This window comes from Epinephelus fuscoguttatus, linkage group LG8, assembly GCF_011397635.1.
Source record: "Epinephelus fuscoguttatus linkage group LG8, E.fuscoguttatus.final_Chr_v1".
Lineage (NCBI taxonomy): Eukaryota > Metazoa > Chordata > Actinopteri > Perciformes > Serranidae > Epinephelus > Epinephelus fuscoguttatus.
The window spans coordinates 6889574-6909974 of NC_064759.1; positions in this window are offsets into that span (position 1 = coordinate 6889574).

Consider the following 20401-nt stretch of genomic DNA (forward strand, 5'->3'; position numbering starts at 1 on the left):
ACTAACTGAACAGTGTGTGAGAGGAGTCCATGTTTGTATAAAGAGCAATATAATGAAGCAGATGGTAGCTAATGAAAATAACTGGCACTATTTTAACGATAGCGCTGTCACCTGAACATCAGGCCGTGTTTTGACTTGCGTGGCATGTGTGTTTGTGTGTCTTCAATCCAGTGGGGCAAGGAGTATTCACACCCTTTTAAAGTACACTCAAAACCTTGCTAAAGTTAAAGTATGTAAGTGTATCAGCAAAATTCAGTGAAGGTATGAAAAGTAAAAGTATTCTTGGGTCCTTGTCTGTGTTGCTAATATAAGCCTTTATGATGTTTTGGATTAATATTATTACTACTGTATATTAAAGGTCCAGTTTGTAGGATTGAGGGGGAAATATTGGCAGGAATAATATAATAATTATGTTTTCTTTAGGGTATAATCACCTGAAAATCACAATCGTTGTGTTTTTGTTACCTTAGAATGAGCTGTATATATCTACATAGGGAATCCTCATCTTCCGAGATCACCATGTTGCACCACCATGTTTCTACAGTAGCCCACAACAGACAAACCGAACACTGGCTCTAGATAGGGCCATGCACGTTATCGCGTCGGCCACCACAGTTAGAAGTCAGAAGTGTCAGATGAACACTCATTTTTTAATATGAAACTGTTTTATTTGGTGTTTTTTACTTACTAAATCACCAATCCTGTTTGTTTTGGAGAAACAGAGACCTCTGCCGATACTTCATCTCCCAGTAAAAACCTCTTGAATGTCTGGATCTTAAGTTACCAGATTAAAGATGAGCACACAGCCAGTGTTGGGGAAGTTACTTTTAAAAAGTAGTGTTTGTTCGTTACTTTCACGTTACTTTTATGGTGCTTGACTTTGGGTAGAACCCCATCTCATTTCCTAAATGGTATTTACCACTTTGGTGATAAAATAAAGATTAAAGAGTGAGAGTTAATTTGTGTTAAATAGGTTACATGAATTTGTTACATGACAGATTACTACTACTAATAGCCTATTTGCCAGACCTGCTGCATCACTGAATGAGGAAAATATTAATATTCACAGACACTATCTTTGAACAAATAGCGTCATATTCATGAATAAATCATTTTCTGTTCTGTTATTACGTGTGTAACTGTGAGACTGTGTTTGTGTAACAGACTCATACTTTGTAGTAAGCTACAGACCTGCACGAATAAATTAATTCAAATACACAGAATAGGAGCTGCTGCAACAGGCTGCCGTTCACACAGCGCCAGGAAGGTAGGCAGGTTATGATTGTTCTGTTTTCTGTTAACACAATGCTGCATTTTATTGATGTTTTGGGGGTCGTTTTGATTTCCTTTGAGGTTCCAGGGTCGTATGTTGCCCATGTCTGAGGTCTGACTAGCGAGGTTAACGTTACATTAAACAACACTTACCCAGCCATACAAGTGCAGTTCGCTGTCAGTATATAGTTGGTCGACTTGTTCAGAATCGCCCAGGTCTTGTACATTAGTTAACGTTACTGTTTTGTGTCCTTGTTGCTGGCTCGCAGTACTTCGGTCTGTAGAGCACAAAAACCATCAGATAAATCCCGGTATTCAATATCTTGGACATGACCGCAAAGTACAAAATTATACACATCAAGGGATTTATATGCCTTGAGTTTTTCATGCATATAAACGCTGGGTTTCTCCACAGGCCATTTCGTTGGGTCGGTGACCCACTGACCTGACATTAAGTACGGGTCAGGAAACCTCACTCCGTTGCTAATTGTTAGCTTATTACAATAAGCTAACCTGTCTTCGGTTGACAAACCGTTAAAATAATCCGAGGAGGCGTGTGTATCTTCCATATTCCTCATACGATTCTTGATTTTGGCGCTCCTGTCTGTACTGTTGACATGGTAACTGTCACAGTTCCTGCCTAGTGCGCAGCTGAGGCAGACAGGCAGTGTCACCGTCAAATCTGTCCCTGGGAAAAGTAACGTTGTGCCCAACTGACAAAGTAACTACGTTCCGTTACCATATTTTCAGTAGTAACGCGTTACACTACTTTTTACCCAGTTAAAGTAGTTACGTTACACACAACACTGCACACAGCCTAGCAGGTACTAAGCTAATGCCCATCTCCGACATGCCAAACAGCATGAGAGGAATCCTGATTTGTAAAGTGAACTGAAGCTGTCAGACAAATGTGGTGCAGTACAAAGAACAATATTTACCACTGAGACTTATTTTAACGTCTCTCATTAAGATTCGTAACTTTGTAGAATCTCTCTTAAGAAAGAATGGATCCACCTGAAACTGTCAGGATTAGAAAATGCCATGGTCTCAGCCAAATTCCTCATGGGAAAAAATCTCAGAGATCTGTGCTCCATTGCAGTACTCTGATTCTTAAGTTTATGACCATGTGAAGCTGTTGTGGTAGTTTTATAGTTTTGCAGATTGGATCAAAATTTGCAATAAAATCTTTCTGAAATGTACTTTAATTTATATACAGGAACAAAAATTTTAAGTTTTACCAAAGGTCTTCGTCATTTTACCTGTTAAACCATGATTTGGAACAGGGACGTAAATATAGACAGTGCGGGCAGTGTGGGTGCCCAGGGGCCCGTGACGTGGTTATATGCTTATTCTAAAACTATAAATCAACTATTGTATAAATTAACCATTGAAATTATTAAATATAAATTAGTGTTTTTTATTTTTGGGGGTATTTTTGTAATGTACACACACAAATACACACACCATATCTCTGTTAGTAATACTTTCATTTCGAATTACAAAGTGTATCTTGCTGTGGTGGTTCGCTCCACAGGTCCCCATGGTCTGCATGTGGATATCACACACTTCTGCTTTTCTGCTTTGGAGAAACTGACTCATGATCTTGATCATAAATCAGACAAATTTTGGAAACTTCAGCATCCCTTGAATTTCTTCCTGCAGAGACTCTGACCTGTTTGTCCCTGGAAGGCAATAGCTATTTCATTTTCATGCGCTATGCTACTTATCTATTTCCTGTCATACTCCTGCACAATTCATCTATGTTTTTATGTCGTTTTCTTTTTTCTTTCAAATTAATTTTGATGTTTTGCAGTGCCTCTTGTTGTTTAGTATAAATTAGCATTTAATGGCAATAGTGGAAATACAAGTACCTCAAATTTGTACTCGGAGTACTTGAGTAAATGTACTTAGTTACATTTCCCCTTAGCTTGAAACCAAGAAAAGTCTATGTAATGGATGATCTTTGTTTTGTCCTCTGTCCCTTCATCTCTCCATCTCTTTCTCCCCATACATACAATAATCACATGAAGCTCTGTGCTGTTCATGCATGGCTGACTAACACACCCTGGCTCTCTGATTTCCATAAAGTGTGTGTGCTCGCTCTCGTGTGTGTGTGTGTGTGTGTGTGTGCACCTACATCAACTGTGCCAGTTTAGCGATGAGAAATCTGCACCCTCAGCTGTTTTTTCTCCTTTTGCACAGAAGAGAGAGAAACCACACTGTAGGCGTCCCTCTCCGCTACAGCAGCTCCCCCCTCCGGCATTTCTCCAGGTAGCATTCGCCAAAGTCGTCCTATTAATAAGCAACATATTTGATTTTCAATGCATTGTCTCAGGCCCCCCAAAACGGCATGAGATGTGATGCGTATGGTCGGGGCAGAATTATTCAGAGGAGTCGGAGAGTGTGGGAGACGTGTCACACCACCCTGGGGCGTGCAACATGCTTTGGGTGGGTGAGAACGCGGAGCTGAGAACGTGGAGCTCACCAGCTCAGACGCCCCGGGTGAGCAGCGAGCTGAGAACGCAGAATCCTGGAGTTAGATTTCATTTTCCCCGTCACAACATAATTGTTTACCACATACAAACAGCAGAAGGTCAAACTGTCCTGTAACATCAAAGAGTTTCAATACTACGTTTAAAAAGAGTAAAAGTTAAAATAATTAGATCTCATTAGGTCATTACAACTGTTCAAAAATATGCCTATCACCTCTAAAGAACATTAATTAGCACGTTAACACAAATGTAAAAGTTGTGGATTTACAAGGAGTTGTAACAAGATATTTTCACACAGTGACTTCCTGTTTTGGGACTTAAGACAGATCCAGGCCAGCTGTTTTCCCTGCTTCTAGTCTTTATGCTAAGGTAAGCTAATCACCTCCCTGCTCCAGCTCCATAGTTCAACATATTCTCATACAATGGTTCAAATGCTATCCTACAAATTAGCACCCCATGAATGACATTATGTCCGTACCATAAAGTAACATGTTAGCGTTAAGTTACAGAGGTTAGATTTAGGCAAGTAAAGTGACTGTGGTTGGGTTTAGGAAAAGAAACATGGTGACGATGTACCTTAATATGACTCAAAGTTCTGAACACTGGTCTCCTGGGGAAAGTCCTGTGTTTTGTGACCTATCCACCATCTCCTGAGTAGACCACTCAGGACCACTTCCTTCTTTATTCCCATCAGCACTTTGGTCACATGATTGCACAAATTACATGTTCATCATTACGTCGGATATGTACAAATTTTGATGCATTACCTTAGTAGAAAAACATACAAACAGTACATGAGAACAGCCTGTATAGTTAATGCACAGATATGAGAGGAAATGAAAATAATAATAATAATAATAATAATAATAATAATAATAATAAACTTAATTTATAGAGCACTTTTCTAAACAAAGGTTACAAATTGCTTTAGCTAATAGCAAAACACAAAAGCTGCAAAGGTCTTAGGGACTTAATATGACAACAGGCAACCACACTACAACAAAAATGAAAAATAAACAAGAATGTAACAAGATCAGACGGGCTTAAAACAACAAAACTAAATAACTAAAACAAGAGTAAGTCACATTAACTAAAATCAGGGTAAGCTGTAGCGACAGTGTTGATTTCTTAGCGAGAAAGCAGATAAGAGAATTTTCCAAAATGTTAGTTAACAAAGCTTAGTGAGGTTATGTGTTCACCAAATACATTTCTGATACAATTATGAATCAGTGACTTAAGGTAGATTTTAATAACACATTAAAGCATTCCTAGCTGCTATCAAGCTAATGCTAACAGTTAGCTAGCCCACAGCATTAGCATTATTTTACAGTTTCAAGTGCTTCCAGGTTCTGTTATCATTTTCCCCTCTATGCTACTGATTTTACATCTGTAACAATGACACAGGAAGGAATCTGTTAAAAATGGCAGATACACCAGATTGTCTACAGAGTGTTTGTATTTAGGGAACTAAACTAAAACAATGAGCTCAAACAGGCTAAGAGCTAATTCTAGCTGCACAGATGCATTATTCATCAGATGGCCCTGTTTGGGTGACATCTCTGCAGATTTTCTGAGAATTAAAAAAAAAAAAAGCATGAAAACATTGTGCTAAATTTCTTAGATTTTCACTGTGAATCACAGCTGATAACTGTGAAAAAAAAAATCTGCAGATTCTGCTTGGGTCTGATTATCATTGAGTAATTTAGGTTTGTCACTAAGTACATTATCACTCCACCAAAGAAGTTATGTTTTCTGTTCTGTTTGTTTTTGTTTGTCAGCAGGATTACAGAAAAATGGCAGGTCTGATATTCATGAAACTGGGTGAAAGGGTGAAGCATGATTCAAGGAAGGATGAACCCATTTAATTTTGGAGTGGATACGAAATCACTGGGCAGCTACATGAATTTTTTTTCAAAATCATCCTGAGATAGGGCATTTGGAGATCTGCAGTCTCCGAGTGCCCTTATGTTTAAATGTATGTTAGTATCAAATATAATTTTTATATTTTATGTGGTCTATTGCTGAAAGAAGTCAGAAAACCACAAGTTATGCTGGAAGAGAGACAGCATGTTATAAGGCTGCATCATTAAAAATAATGTTTTCTGTTTGTTTGTTTGTTTGTTTGTTTGTTTGTAGATGATTCTAAAGCAGGATTTTCCTTTTACTGCCTTTATTCTGTTATCTTCATTTCAGTAAACTCAAAATTTCCTTCATGTTTTATTTTTATAGCAGGAGATAAATCTGTATTTAAAGGATAATGGAAACAGAATCACTGCAACAAAGAAATTAGAGCCAGTTTGATTCACACTGAAACTGTGTTCACAGGAGAAAACCAAAAAATCACTAAAATATAAGGGAATAATCTTGAATTTACAGATTTGAGTTGCTGGACTTCTCTTAGTTTTACATCATGTTTTACAATAATATTTGCAAAACAGCTAAATAATTGCAGGTTTGTTTTCTTTTTAATTGATAAATTTGTGTGATTTTATTTAAAACAGTTCATTTTTTGTTGTTTTTATTTGTATTTTTGTGTCTTTTTTTCTCATATATTCCCACAAACAGGTGCTGAGTATTATGAGCCTAATGAGGAGTATCTGGGAGCTGCCACCACACCTGTTTCCCGTTACTGCTCCTCCAGTGTAAAGGTGTGTGAGTCTGTCACTTCTCTGTTTGGCACAAACACCTCAGATGTGCTCTTTATTCACTTGTCTTTGTTTTTGTTATACGCCGTCATGCGTAAAGTTTCGAGTCTCACGCCAACGAGACAGCTGTGTAACTCTCGAGAGCGAGAGCACATCTCGGAGTCACAAAGTTCAGACTATTTGCAGACAAAACAATAACAGGAGCCGGGAGCCTGCTGCTCTGCCCATCGCTGCCCTTGGTTAGGGAGTGGTGAGCAGCGGTGACTGTGTCCTGTGCTGATTACAGTGCTGATGGGCCTCCGTTTGTCACTGCTCTTGCTAGCTCCAGCGCCGAGCAGCAGGGTTCCCTGATTACTTAATTGCTTGTAAGAGCTCATTAAAGCTTCCTATCCATCATAAGTCGTATGGCGAGTATCAATTTCAGAGTGAGAGATGGAGAGAAGGAGAAAGAGAGGGAGAGATGCTAAGAACTCTGATGAGCAATTAGTGACGTGAAACGCCTTTTGAATTGTTGTACTTTCATTTTCTTTGGGAAATATGTGGAATTCATCACATGGATGGATGCTGCTGTGTTACCAAGTGATAAACACATCCCTGGTTTCTCTCTCCTGCATCTCCTGAAAGTTTTAAAGTGAAGAAACTGGGAAAACTGGCTCTTGTTTTTAGACGATAGAGGATAAAGTTGTGTGGATCCAAGAAAATAAAATACATTTTCATAAGAAGAGGAAAATGTTTTGTCTTCTACAGATCTATTTTTGCATTAGGCTCATATTGTTGCATGCAGGAGGATAAAATATCCCACACTTTCTCGCCTCTGAAACCCCCACAGCTAAATTCCCTTTTCATATCCGAAGCACACAAACACCTTTCTGACTAAACGGTCATTTTCATGGTTTCCACTGATGTTGGTCTCAATGGGTTGTGGACTTTTGCCATCCTTTTTTTTTTCTGCTGTGATCCCAAAAAGGGAGGGGAGGAAAACATCCAGTAATTTGGATCCATAGCTTAGAAGAGCTTTACAAGATACTCACAATCTTACCAGGTGCAAAATTAGAATTGGATGCTGTTCGTATTAATTGGTGATCATTTGCAAAGCGGGTGGAAAAAACGTCTTTTGCCAAGAGCAAGTCTTACAAGCCCCCAGCTGGGGTTGTCAGGGGCAGGCTTGTTGGCATTGTGGCAGCATATGTTTGGTGCCAAGAACACCATTGATTTGCATTTCTTTTATATGAATTTTACAAAGCAGAAATGCTCTTTTGTGTAGAAGTGATCCCAAAAGTGAGTGTTGCAATTAATCACAAGTGAAATTTATCGGCTGATGAAAAGCCATAATTCTACTTGCAATCTTTTTTTTTCTGTTTTTTTTTTTTTTTTTTTAAGAAAAAGTGGCAGCATCTGCAGTGCACTCGCACTCGCTTTTTGATGAATGTGCCTTTAAAGCTGTGCAGTTTGGCTCCATTTAAAACTGGCTTGAAGGAAGAAAAACAGCAGTGCGATCTTTGAGATACTGCAAATGCCATAAGTCATGAAAATAGTTCTCCTGTCTCTAAAAACAAGCACTGCATAATGTGGTCGAGTGACGCAAAACTTGAAAAACTGCTTGCATGATTGAAATGAGATTGTGACACGAGCAAATGAATATTAAGTACGATTGGAAACTTGTCTGGCATTGTCTCAATATCGTGTGACGGAGATGCAAATAACTCTTAGCTTTCAAGAGACCTGGATAAAACAACCACACAGTCCTTTCAAATATTGATTTAGATTTGATTCATAATTATTTGATGCACCTACCGCACGTCATCAAGACCTATTGGGACATCTAATTGATCCAATTAAGCAATTAATTCTTTGGTAGGATTAGAGACGATCAGCGTTGTATGTGTAGAGACGAGACTGGCCCTGCCAAGAGATGGACAGGCTCCAGGTTTTTGCTTCATCTCCAAGATGGCTCCAGATGGGTTGGGGGCTTGAGACTCATCTGTGGCCAACTGGTCCAAACCTCACACTGAGACTAGCCTACAGTATCATAGACACACAGTCCCTGAACAACGCTTCGCAACATTTTCCCGCATCTTCTCGTCAATATTGGAAAATCATTATTAAGTGATGCATGTCCCTGCTGACCTCTCTCCTCGCTGTGATTTAAATGAGCCCTACGGAGTTTTCTTGTAAACAACAAACACCAAAACACACTGTGTGTATCCTCGAGGTCTAACAAGCATGTTAAATGCATTTCCCTCCCCATTAAACATTTGCAAAGACATTTTTTGGTGTTTTAAACCAGCTTTGTTCATACATCAATGTGTGCATCAGCAAGCAGTCTCCTTCCTCCCTGCAGCACCTGCACGGTCATGGTGTGATATCCTACGAATTAGCGCTACACAAATGACTTTACATACCTGATGTAAAGTTACGTACTGACCGTGGAGTTACGGAGATTACGTTTAGTAACAGAAACATGTTGACAGCGTAATTTAAAAGGGCTCAATGTTCACATGGTTCCAAACACCACTCTATCGGGAAAACATTTTGTTTTGTGACCCATCCACCACCCCAACCTGCCTCCTGAGTCACGTGATCACAGCCTTCCCAAATACTTGGATTATACACAAATTACTGGTTCATGATCACAATGAATACCTACGAATTTCTGTGCATTACTTTGTGTAGGAAAACATCCGAACAGTGCATGAGTACAGACTGGCGTGTCAGTAGAGCACAAAACATCAACCAAAAAAGGAGCTTGCTCATCACAACGAGGCTCCAAAGCGCCACTAGTGGTCAAAACTCCACAGAGTACCTTTGAATAGCATTTTAGCACTATACACATGGCCTACGCCATTGTGAGCATTTATACTTGCTCAGTAGTGCATCTGTCACTCTGCAGTTACACCTCCAAAACACTAGTCGGGGATTCTATGAAGTGAAGTTTAGATTTGATTCTAAACACACATTAAACATACACAAATCAGCTTCATTATAACTCGCAGCATTCACAGACAAACACTTGTCTTTATCTGGACACATTTTCCCCACAAATACAACATGCTAATGTTTTTAGCACAAGCCTATGGCATTTTACATTGTATAAATTAGCCTAGTGGCTAGCGGACTTTTCCTCTGCTCATATGAAGCCAGGGACAACAGCAACATTTGACAAAGGTAATGTTACAAAATTCAGCTCCATTACAACTCACAAGGTTCACTGACAAAACAACTGTCTTAAACATATTTCCAAACAAATATAACATGCTAATGTTATTAGCACAAGCCTGTGGCATTTTACATTGTATAAATTAGCCTAGCAATGAGCGGAGCATCCCTCTACCATGAAGCTGGGATATATCCCGAAGTATAAATCACACACAAGACTTACAATGCTGTTTTCATGGAGGCTTTATTGTCTTCACAATTTATTGTTTCTTATCTGTGAAATTAAAGTAAATAAATACTTTGTTTCCACTGAGGGAAATGGTTTCATCTTACAGAAATAGACAGGAGGTCTGCGTCACCGTGACGTGTAGTTCCTTTGTAGGAAGGTGCACATCGTGCTATGACGTAGGGTACAGACATGAAAAGTAGGAATTACTCGATAAAACATTTTGTGGCACTATCCGCGCTGGAAAAACAGTGATGGTCACAACAAACACCGACGTCTGGAGCCTAAAAAGCTGCTGGAAACACAGCGAGGATTCTCTTACCAACCAGCAGTTTTGTTGTTTGTTGGTCTCAAATTGTGGTCTGCAGTGGTCTGGGACTTGGCAGGCATTTCGCCCAGGTGACACGCCATTGAACATTCCCTCTGCCTCCCAATAACAAAGTAATGGACTGGACTTGTGAAGCGCTTTTCAAGTCTTCATTCTAGTCTTCTAGTCTTTACACTACATGTCACATTCACCTGTTCACACGCACGTTCACACACCCATGCAACAGCCATCGGGAGCAATTTGGGGTTCAGTTTCTTGCCAAAGAATACTTTAACATGTGGAGTGGAGGAGCCGGGGTCAAACCGCCAAACTTCCGATTAGTGGACGATCTGTTGTACCTCCTGAACAGCAGGTGCCCCAAATTCAGCTCATATACTACGTCATTTTAGAGACACTGACACAATCGTTGACGAGATTTGTAGTTTGCCAACGTTTTCTTCCGCCAACAGTGCTGTAGGACTGATTGTTGGGATTTGTTAACAATGAAGAAATTACACAATAATTATGTATTATTTAAAATTTACTTTGAAAAGTAAACGGATTGAAATCACTCCAACTTTAATTGCATGAAAAAAGGGAAAAGACATTCTGATAATCATCACTGATCTGGTACAAGACAAACTGGATGTCAGACACACAGCAGAGGACGGATGAGGGGCAGCAGATCACTCAGACGAGCTCATGTGATTGAAAAAGTGTTTGGTGTTTGTGACACTTGTGAGAAAGAGTAAACTGTTGGTCCAACAAACTTTCCCAGCCTCCGAGCCTACTTTGTGTCCTCCAAGAGCTCCCCGGCGATCAATATTAAAGAGGGGAAGGACAGAGTTCCACCAAGGGCTCCGTGGGTACGACTGCAGCCCTCCTCCTCCCCCACTGGAGCGACTCTGCGAAAGCCTTGAGTTATATTCCTGTAATTAGCTAAGTATCCACACTGGCTCCCTCACACACAGAGCTCCTGCACGAGTCCCCGGTCGGCTCCGTAACGCTCATCCCTGTAGATAGAAGATGCAATCAGAAAAACAGCAACAAGACGGGGAAGCGAGCACAAGGGGGGAGAAAAAAAATCAACACATCAAAAAACAAACTTTAAACAATGACCCTACTTCTCGTGTGCAACTTTTTTCCCCTTACACCTTGCATTTTTTCTTCTGTCACGAGTATAAGGGGCAAGAGCTATGCATCCCTTTTTTCCTCTTCCAAGGATAATGATTTACAAAATGCCTCTCATCAAAGAATTCATTAACAACGAACGTTAATTAAAAAATAAATGAGTAAACATCAATATCAAATCTCAGCACTGTGGAAGGGAATACATTATGCAGAGTAATGATGTTTGAAAGGGGCTTTAGCACCTCTGTGGGACTCTTTTAAACCCCTTACCTCTTAGGCAGTTGCTTATTTTGCAACCCTTTGTTGTTTAACAACAAAGAGAATGGGCTCTCATAATGTTATATTAATCAGCGGATTAATATTTCAATTTGATTTGCTTTATAGTTGAGGTGCTGTTGGCATTTCCATTTTCCCTCCATATGTGCAGCGATGTTAAGTGGTATCATTACCATTTTCTACCTGGGGGTTCGGGGAGATAACAGGCACCAGTGATAGCTCTATTCTGCGGAGGGAGAGGGAGGTTTTTGGGGGGCGCTCATGCATTTTTTAAAGGCCGTGTTTGGTGTGCCTTCACATCCATTATTCTCCAATGTTGCATGCAAACAGCTGAGTCACAGCCTTTCTGCCCCGCCACAGGACAACACGAGACAATAACGACCTCATATCCAGAACCAGAGTGCCCGGTTATAAAGGTGTCCGCTGATATACAGTCAGAGAGGATTTATTTATTCTAAATTGTGTTTGACAACTGTTGTTCCTGCAGGAGTCTGCAGATAAAGTCAAGTAATGTGTGGTAATTGAAGAGGACACAGAAAAGAACCTGAGTGAGTCGTAATCTGGTTCAGATGTGGCCTTCTGTCGGCTGCGTCTTTATGGAATAATAAATGTCTTTTCTGAACTTTGAAATGTTGTTTACTCTTTGGTTGTTTCGTTCATGTGAGAACAAACCTCAGTGATTCCTAAAAATCTGGGTTTTAGTCCTCTTCAAAGTGAACTACACTTTGAAATGAGCCAAAAATGTAATCATTTTACAACAGGACACAGCTTGCAAACACATTTTATTATTTAGCCATGTGTGTTAACTGGAACAATTATAGAGAAAAGAAAACATAACTTTTAACACAGACCAAATGTATGGGCTTTTAATAATGTTGTGTGTAATATATTTTTGGGTATTCTATTTTTAAGATCATTTTCAACCTTTTATGAAGCATCTTTGATTACCATGAAAAGCACTCTATAGACAATTATTGCTTCTTATTATTTATTTATTGATTTATTTATTATTATTATTATTATTATTATTATTATTATTATTATTATGCTGTTTCCTCCAAACGGCTGTAGACTTTTATTTTATTTTGTACGTTTCTCAGATTTTAGTCACTGCAAGAACAATCACACTTGAAACTGGGTGTTTCATTTCATATTATGGTTTAGAGCAAAAAAAATAAAGGTCCATCATGGAAACAAAAAGTAGAAGGGGCTACAATATTTAATGACAGTCCAATATGTGGCAAGTCGTCAACTCACTACATGTTCCGAACAAATACAAGAACAAGTTCGTGCCTTGACTGGACCATCAGGGTCAACAGATTCTCACTCCGACCTCATCACATATTGACGTTTGGTCATGGACTTTCCATGCCCAGATACGACGTGCAAGTCACACTGGGTGTTGTTGATGGGCCAGTTGTTGATGGACTGGTACACTGTGTCAAGTTCTGCCTGTTACATGCATTGTCTTCTTTCAAAATACACTTCTGTTTTCACAGGAAATTTAACATTTACATACAGTCTCTTTCAAAATAAACACACTACATCAGTAAAAAACGTGAACTGATGTTTTTTTTTCTTCAGCAACAAAAGCACGTGGTTGGGTTTATGAAAAAAGAACAGGGTTTGGCTTTATAATCTCACAGGATGCGAACACCGCTCTGACAGGTGAGTCGGTATTTGTTGGACCCATCCACCACCCCACTTTCACCGGCCTATTTTTGTTCTTGTCCTGCCGCGTTTTCCTCTGATGTCGCCGGGCACCATTAAACTATAACAGCGACCGGCAGTGTATCATACCGACATTAAAGGGCGGCTTTCGTTGGAGTCTGACACTGCAAGTCACTGACTAAGCGCTGGATTTTGAGAACTTCGGAGTGAGACCGGGTTGTCAGGAGCTGAGAGGAAAGGCCAGTTGCAAAGTAAACACTCCAAAATTAGTATTGATTCCTTTAAGCTTATGACAGTTCAGCTGAGCCACAGCTGAAATCTACGACACTTGGCCCGTCAAAAATAAGCGAGGCTATTCTGATAACCTACTGGGAAGCTTTTGAAACGTACTTTAGCACGTCTTCTGGAATTACAAGAATTTTCTATAGCGACCGCGATCCACTTGGACGGACGCGTAGCAGCCAGAGTGCAGCTCGCATTACATTGCCCCCCCGCCCGGACCTCACCACTTTCCGGGAACATGGAACTCATGCTCGCTGCTACCAGTAGGGAGGGACAGGACCCCCTGCTCCAAGCGCAGCTGTTGACTGGGGCGGACTGTCCTCAGTGTGCTGCCTTGTGGATATCTGGTGCACTTTTTTGGCCTTGGTCATGAAATATACTGTTTAAGTCAATGTGAGCGCTTCTGCATTGTTGCCTCCATAAATATGTTAACATTAGGCACATCACTCTGACTCCTGCAAATTTGATTATCATGAAGGACATACCTATTATTGTGGCTATCAGTTAATTTCAAATATAGCTGCCCACAGACACCATAACGGGAGATATGATCAATGCTGTCTTTGGTTTAATTGCACTCACTGTTTGATGTGCCAAGGTGCTTCGGTTGGTTTAAGAGTTGAATGATTTGCAGGATGTATGGAGTTGCTGGATGATGCTATAAACTAATTGTCTTGACTGTTAAAACAAAATAAAAAATCCCCAAACAAACCCTCCCCAAATAAATAGGCCTCTACAAAAACAAAGTTCAAATCAATGGGGTGTAAAACAATTTCATCAAACAATAAGATTAAACTCAGTTTTTGTAGGTAGAGTTTTGTTATTACACAAACGTCCTCTCAGGTCTTCCATACAATTCTCTCCTGAATACTGCTCTGTTGATTTATAAGCTTCACCCAACTTTTGTTAATTGTACTCGATGAACTTCAGTGAAGTTGCACAGCCATGTGGACTGCTCAGGGGCGGTGTGTGTGTGTGTGTGTGTGTGGGGGGGGGGGGGGGTACTCTAGGAGCTCCTACAAAAACAATACAAAAGCAGCCCCCAATATTTGAGACAATCTTTAAAAGGCCGCCCTCTGCTGCTAAACATAACCTGCATGATCAGTGTCAACTTTGCTTTACTCTTCAGCCTCCAGCTAATCACATCCTATCAGCAGTACACGTCTTAAGGAAAACAGACAAGCAATTAGGACAGGGATTATTTGTCATAAACACCATTCACTGCCATGCAAATGCAACATAATTGCCCAGCAGACCTTGAGTGACAAGTCATTAGATGATTGTTCACAACGGTTGATTACGATGTGACAGGCGTGTCTCGCTGGATACATAAGTGAAGTAAAGTGTTGACATCATTTTAAAAGGCCTCTGCTCATCACATCCAAACCCTCAATAAACAGCAACGTTGCTATGACGCAAATATTTTCCTTTTTGTGTTCATTATTTTTGCAGTATTAAATGGTAGCAGTCAGATTTACAGCTCAGAGAGGATGTGGACAGTGCTCGTTGGGTATGACGGGTTGAACTTCAGATTTTCAGCTTGTGTACTGGAGGACTTGAAGCTCAGTGTAAATGCAGTTAGCCAGATTTAGGACAATGCTTGTAAAAAATACAGGCAATGCATCAGAGAAGTTTATTTATGGCCTAAACATGCAACTAATCTATGTACACAACAAGTCCTCATACCTAAACAAGTTTCAGGTCAACAAAGCCTCCCAAAAGAGCCTGATCTCACTCCAAAGTCGTGGAAATCCATCGCATTGGCAGTGACTTGCAGCGTCACAAACCAATGCAAAAAGGCGTAAATCCTAAATCCAACCACATGTTTTTGTTGTTGAATGAAAAGAAAGTCTATTCGCAGTGTTGTACTGACGTTGTGTGTTTATTTTGAAAGAGACTATAGTCTATGTAAATGTTCAATTCCCTGTGAAAACGAGAACTGACTCTTGGCTTTAAATGGGACATGTACAACAGTCTCCTAGGTAAAAGTCCTGTGTTTGTTTGACTCACCATCCACTCCACCCCTCCGTACGTACACTCATTGCTCAGACTATGTTACATGACTTTCAAAAAGACACGTCCTCCTTTGCCTCTCTCCACTGGAGTTACTTATCTGGCTGTCACCACTTCCTGCCCGTCTTTCATTTGGCACCGCAGCTGCAGGAAGGGGCGGAGCTCTTTATCGTCATCCACTTGAATATGACTATCTGACCTGTTGAAGCTGAGCCGTCTTAGTCAAATGATTCTGTGTGCCCCGTTCCTCTGTCTTGTTGCAGCTGTGTCCCACCGCCACATTTTCGTCACTGATTCTGGGTCAAACATCTCTAAAGACTCTGATGGATGCGAAAAACGTGAACAATCAAACCTGTTCCTAATGACTGCAAAAAGTGCAACAGTTTCTGACAAAAAAACATTCAGGTTGCAAAGGCCTTCAGTCAGTGGGAGAATCTTTCTGAGCCCAGTGCCATCATGTAATGGACTAAGATGCTGTAATTCCACATTTGACCACATATGAAACTATCTTTTAAAACCTGGCACACTATATACATTACAACACTGCTACTTAAACATGCAGTTTATTTGCGTAAGACAGGGCTAAAGGCAGAACAGTATCCAAGATAAGGAACAGAGGTCGACTGCATCCCCGGGGAAAATACCAAGTCATTAACTGCAAAGAATTCGATCCAGAGTATTAAAAATCTTGACTTCATTTAACTTTAAATTGTTCAACATATTCCAAATATGTGCAGAATGTAGCCTACTGTACATATTAAGTTAAGAAAACAAAAATGTACTCAAGTAAGCCTATTTACTCAGCCACAAAATGATAAATCAATGTCAAAAGAGACTATCGCAATCTATCTAATTATTACTAAAAACCTTGGAGCTCCATATTTGTCCCTGTATAATAATATCTTTAAATCCTCTTTTAGTTGAAATCTAGCCTGTGAAAATAATTGTCAAATATAAATGCAGTAAAAAGTAAAGCAACAACAATGAATGCAATAAGGGTGGGAATCACCAGAGTCCCCATGATATGATATTATCACAATACTTAAGTGAAGATACAGTGTTACTGGAATTTTAAACTTCTTGCGATATGCTGAGTATTGTAATAAAATATATAAGATAAGATAAGGTGAAGCTTTAATGTCCTTGAGGGGCAATTTGAGATACAGACAGTAGTCCGGAGTACAACAAAACAGTCAGGGGTAAATCATGGACATTAGTGGTCACTGCTGGTTAACATAAGCAATATCAGACAAGACAAAGGATGATCTGTAAGGCATCTGAAACTCACCATGGAGGTGATGTTGAGAGTCTGAGACAGTTGACCGAGCTTTAGAGGTGACCCTCTCTTCAAACAGATGCTGCAGGTTATTAAAAGTAACACCAGTGATCTTACAGCACAACTTGACCACTTTTTCCCAACTCGTTCTTGTTTTTAAGGCTCAGATTACCAAACCAACAATGTTAAAGGAATTAACAGACTCAATGACAGCAGAGTAGAGCAATTTCGAAACTCCTCAGCTTCCTGTTCACGTCAGAATTCAACTTGTCATCTAAGACAGTGCCAAAATACTTGTACTGCTGCACTGCTGCCACCAGCTCCCTCTTGATCACACAAGGAGCAGGTGGCTGGGCCTCCTCCAAAAATCAATAAACATCTCGATGGTTTAGACACATTAATATGGAGGAAAGACTGGTCACACCAAGACCATATATTGCGATATATTGCCTTCATTTAACTGCAGATTATGTCCCCAACGGAAAAATTAGCCAGCATCTATTTGACCAAATACGTTGAAGTTTTCAGTCCGTTCATCTCATTTCAATTATTTTTAGCAAAATGTAGTGGACTGAAAAAGCATTTCATTTCATTAAAAGGCTTCTTAAAGTTTCATTTGTATTTACAATATTAATAATTTATATAATTCTAAAAAATCTGTACTTGAATCAATGCAATATTTTTATATAAAATATCGTAATATTATGCGTCATTGACTTTTTTTCCCCATCCCAGAAAATACTAACACACATAATATGCAGTAAGATTTCATTAAACTCATTCTTTTTGCTAATTAATTTGAAGTTTCTTGATTCCATCATTTATGTGATGTGCACTACACCTGTCTGTGTCAAAAAGTCAGTTTAAAATATTTCAGATGTCTGGTGTCAGTCGACACAGTTTGATTTCTTTTTCATTATTTCTAATAAGTGTTTTCTAAAAGATTCCTCGGGTCACTGTACACATCATCCTCTCATAAATCAGTCATTCTTTTTAAATGCTGCAGTGACCCCTGCGTCTACATCTGTGAATAGGTATGTGTCTACGTGCCTGCAGCTACACGCCTGTGAAGTGCATGTGTGTGTATGAGCACGTGCACTGCTGCCCTTCATAATCAGGGGTCTAAAAGAGCCCCCACTCTGCCAGTGAATTGCTCACAGCTGTGGGCCCCTTGTCGCGCTGGCAGCCTCGGCCCTGTCATCGTGCGTCCGCCTATCTGACCTGCTAATTTGGAGCATATGTAAGTGCTCTTAAAGTGGCGGGCCTTTTGACATGCCACAAACAGCAGCTGTGGCAGCTGCCCCGAAGGAAAGCTTTATTTAATTCAATTACATCTTTTGGAGATATGTAAACGAGGAGCTGAGGGGCTGGGAGGGCTGGGAGAGGAGGAGGAGGGAAAGGTGGGTGACGAGGGAGGAGAGAGGAGGACAGGGGGGTGGTCTGTCCTCCCCTACCTATCCTCATCACACCCCTTCTCTTGCCCCCAAAAGACCCTCCACCCTCCATCACCTCCTTTCCAACTTGAAACCCAAAAGTGTCGAGGCCCAGGTGGCTTGATAGGCAAATGATTGGGTGAGTAACTGTTGCAAAAGCCCCCTCCTCTCCCTTCTCAGACCCCCTTTACCCCCCCCTTCACTGCTCACTGTCTCCAGCGGGGGGAGTCTGAGGGGGGATAATCAGGGTCAGGATCCTCTGCCACACTGATCAGTACGTCTCAACCCCCGGGCAGCCCTGCAATTAATGCGCCGTTGAAAGGGAGCGAAAATATTCACCATCTGGCAATTAGGGCTCATAGGCTCCCTCTTTCTGTCTCTCCTCCTCTTCTTTCCCTCTCTGGGCTTTAAATGTAATTGTGATCTTATTCTTGTTCCAGCTCCAGCGCCTCGCACTGGCCCAAGGCCCATTTGCCGCTCCGAGGGTCTATATAGGAATGAACACGAACGCAGGATCGCAATCCAGGGCAATTCAGAAACCCCTCTCAGTCCCAAAATGGAGACGTAATAACGACCCTTCTTGTCATTTTTCTCCCCCCACCCCTCTCACTCTGCGGAGGATTCATCCCATCTCTTGCTCTTCCAGCCCCAGCTGCTGCTGGCCTGAAAAGGGGCTTGAAAGAGACTGGTGTCATCATGATCAAATTAACTCTTTCTCTCTGGATGGGAGCAAAGGTTGTCAATGGTACTGTCGTCTGTAGTCGTTTTTTTTTTTTTTTTTAACACATCAATGATGTTATGATTAGTCATTTTGCTGCTGACAATGGCTGCCAAATGCGTGTGAATGCCCTTTCCCGTCAAAGAGGAGCGGAGGGCTGTTGAAAGACATTGATTTTGAGAGAAGTCAGACATCTTTCCAGCTTTCTTTTTCTCCCTCCTCTTCTCCACACACTCATTGTGAAATTCAAATCTGGGGATGACAAATAGAGTGATTACACTCACCATTGATCTGGCTAGTTTTGAGTTGCAAATGTGGAACCTCGACATTTGGCTACTGCGTATCAAGGTCTCAGGGACAATGGAGAAGCAAATTTGAGGAAGTAGTAGGTCGCAGATACCACACACAGACACCAGCGCTGCACGGAAAAGCTGTGCATATCACAACACAGGCCAAAAGGGTTTCCCATTTATAAAGACATTTATTTTTTTGTAACATCAAGACGTGAGGATGTTCCAAATGTTCAATCAAAAGAACATTTGCTTTTTCTTCCTTCATGTTTCTCATGTTAAGGTCAGCGTTTGTCGACTTTCCTTGATCTGCTGACCTCAATCCCTCTCGCTTTTAATTGCTGCACACAACCATCCCTACAGCGAGCCGCCGCCATTGTGCTTTCCTGTAAAGCGATAATTACACATATTGAATTATTAACAGTCATTATCAAAGACTTGTGCTTAACTTGTTTTGTTGTAGCGTAAGGTTCCTGTGATCTCGGGCAGTCATTACTTATTAACAGACTGGATACTTTTCCCCCCAGTTGCCGCATGTCGACGCATGGCGTTAATGACGCGCTCATCCTGTTTGCCCCCACTTTAGCTCCAGATAAACGGCAGAAATAATATTGGGGTTGCACTGAGGAAAATAAGCATTGCAAAAATGACTATTTATTGGCTCAGATGAAATCATTATCATAAAGGGATATTAATTAAACCAGTATAGTGAATCAACTGTTTACATAGCAGAGGAGTGTTTTTTGTCTGGGCCTTTAATGGCACGATTTCTTCAGGGAGATGCCCAATTACCATTTGAAGTCAGACGGATGACCGAGATCATTAACCTACATTATACATCTGCAATGTGAAAGTCTCCATGATGTGTTGTTTGAGACAGATGTAGAATGGTCATCGTTTTTGAGTTGATTTTTAAGAGTTTTATTTATTGTAGAATCATGTTGTCGTAAGAAACAGTGCCCTCCAGCCAGGGGTACTTGTACCCACAGGGTACTTCTTCAGTTTGCCAGGGGGTAGTATATCGAAGGGTTGTGGAGAAGCAATGGTAACTGAATGGAGAAGTTGAAACAGTTAGCCAAAAGGAATGGATAAATAGTTGAAACCAAGCTCCTAGAAACAGCACCGGGCTTTGAAGCCAATTTTACATAGTGGCCAAAAAGTGGAATTACACTGTTGGGTCCGTCACTTGATACCATGGGGCTTAAAAAAAACT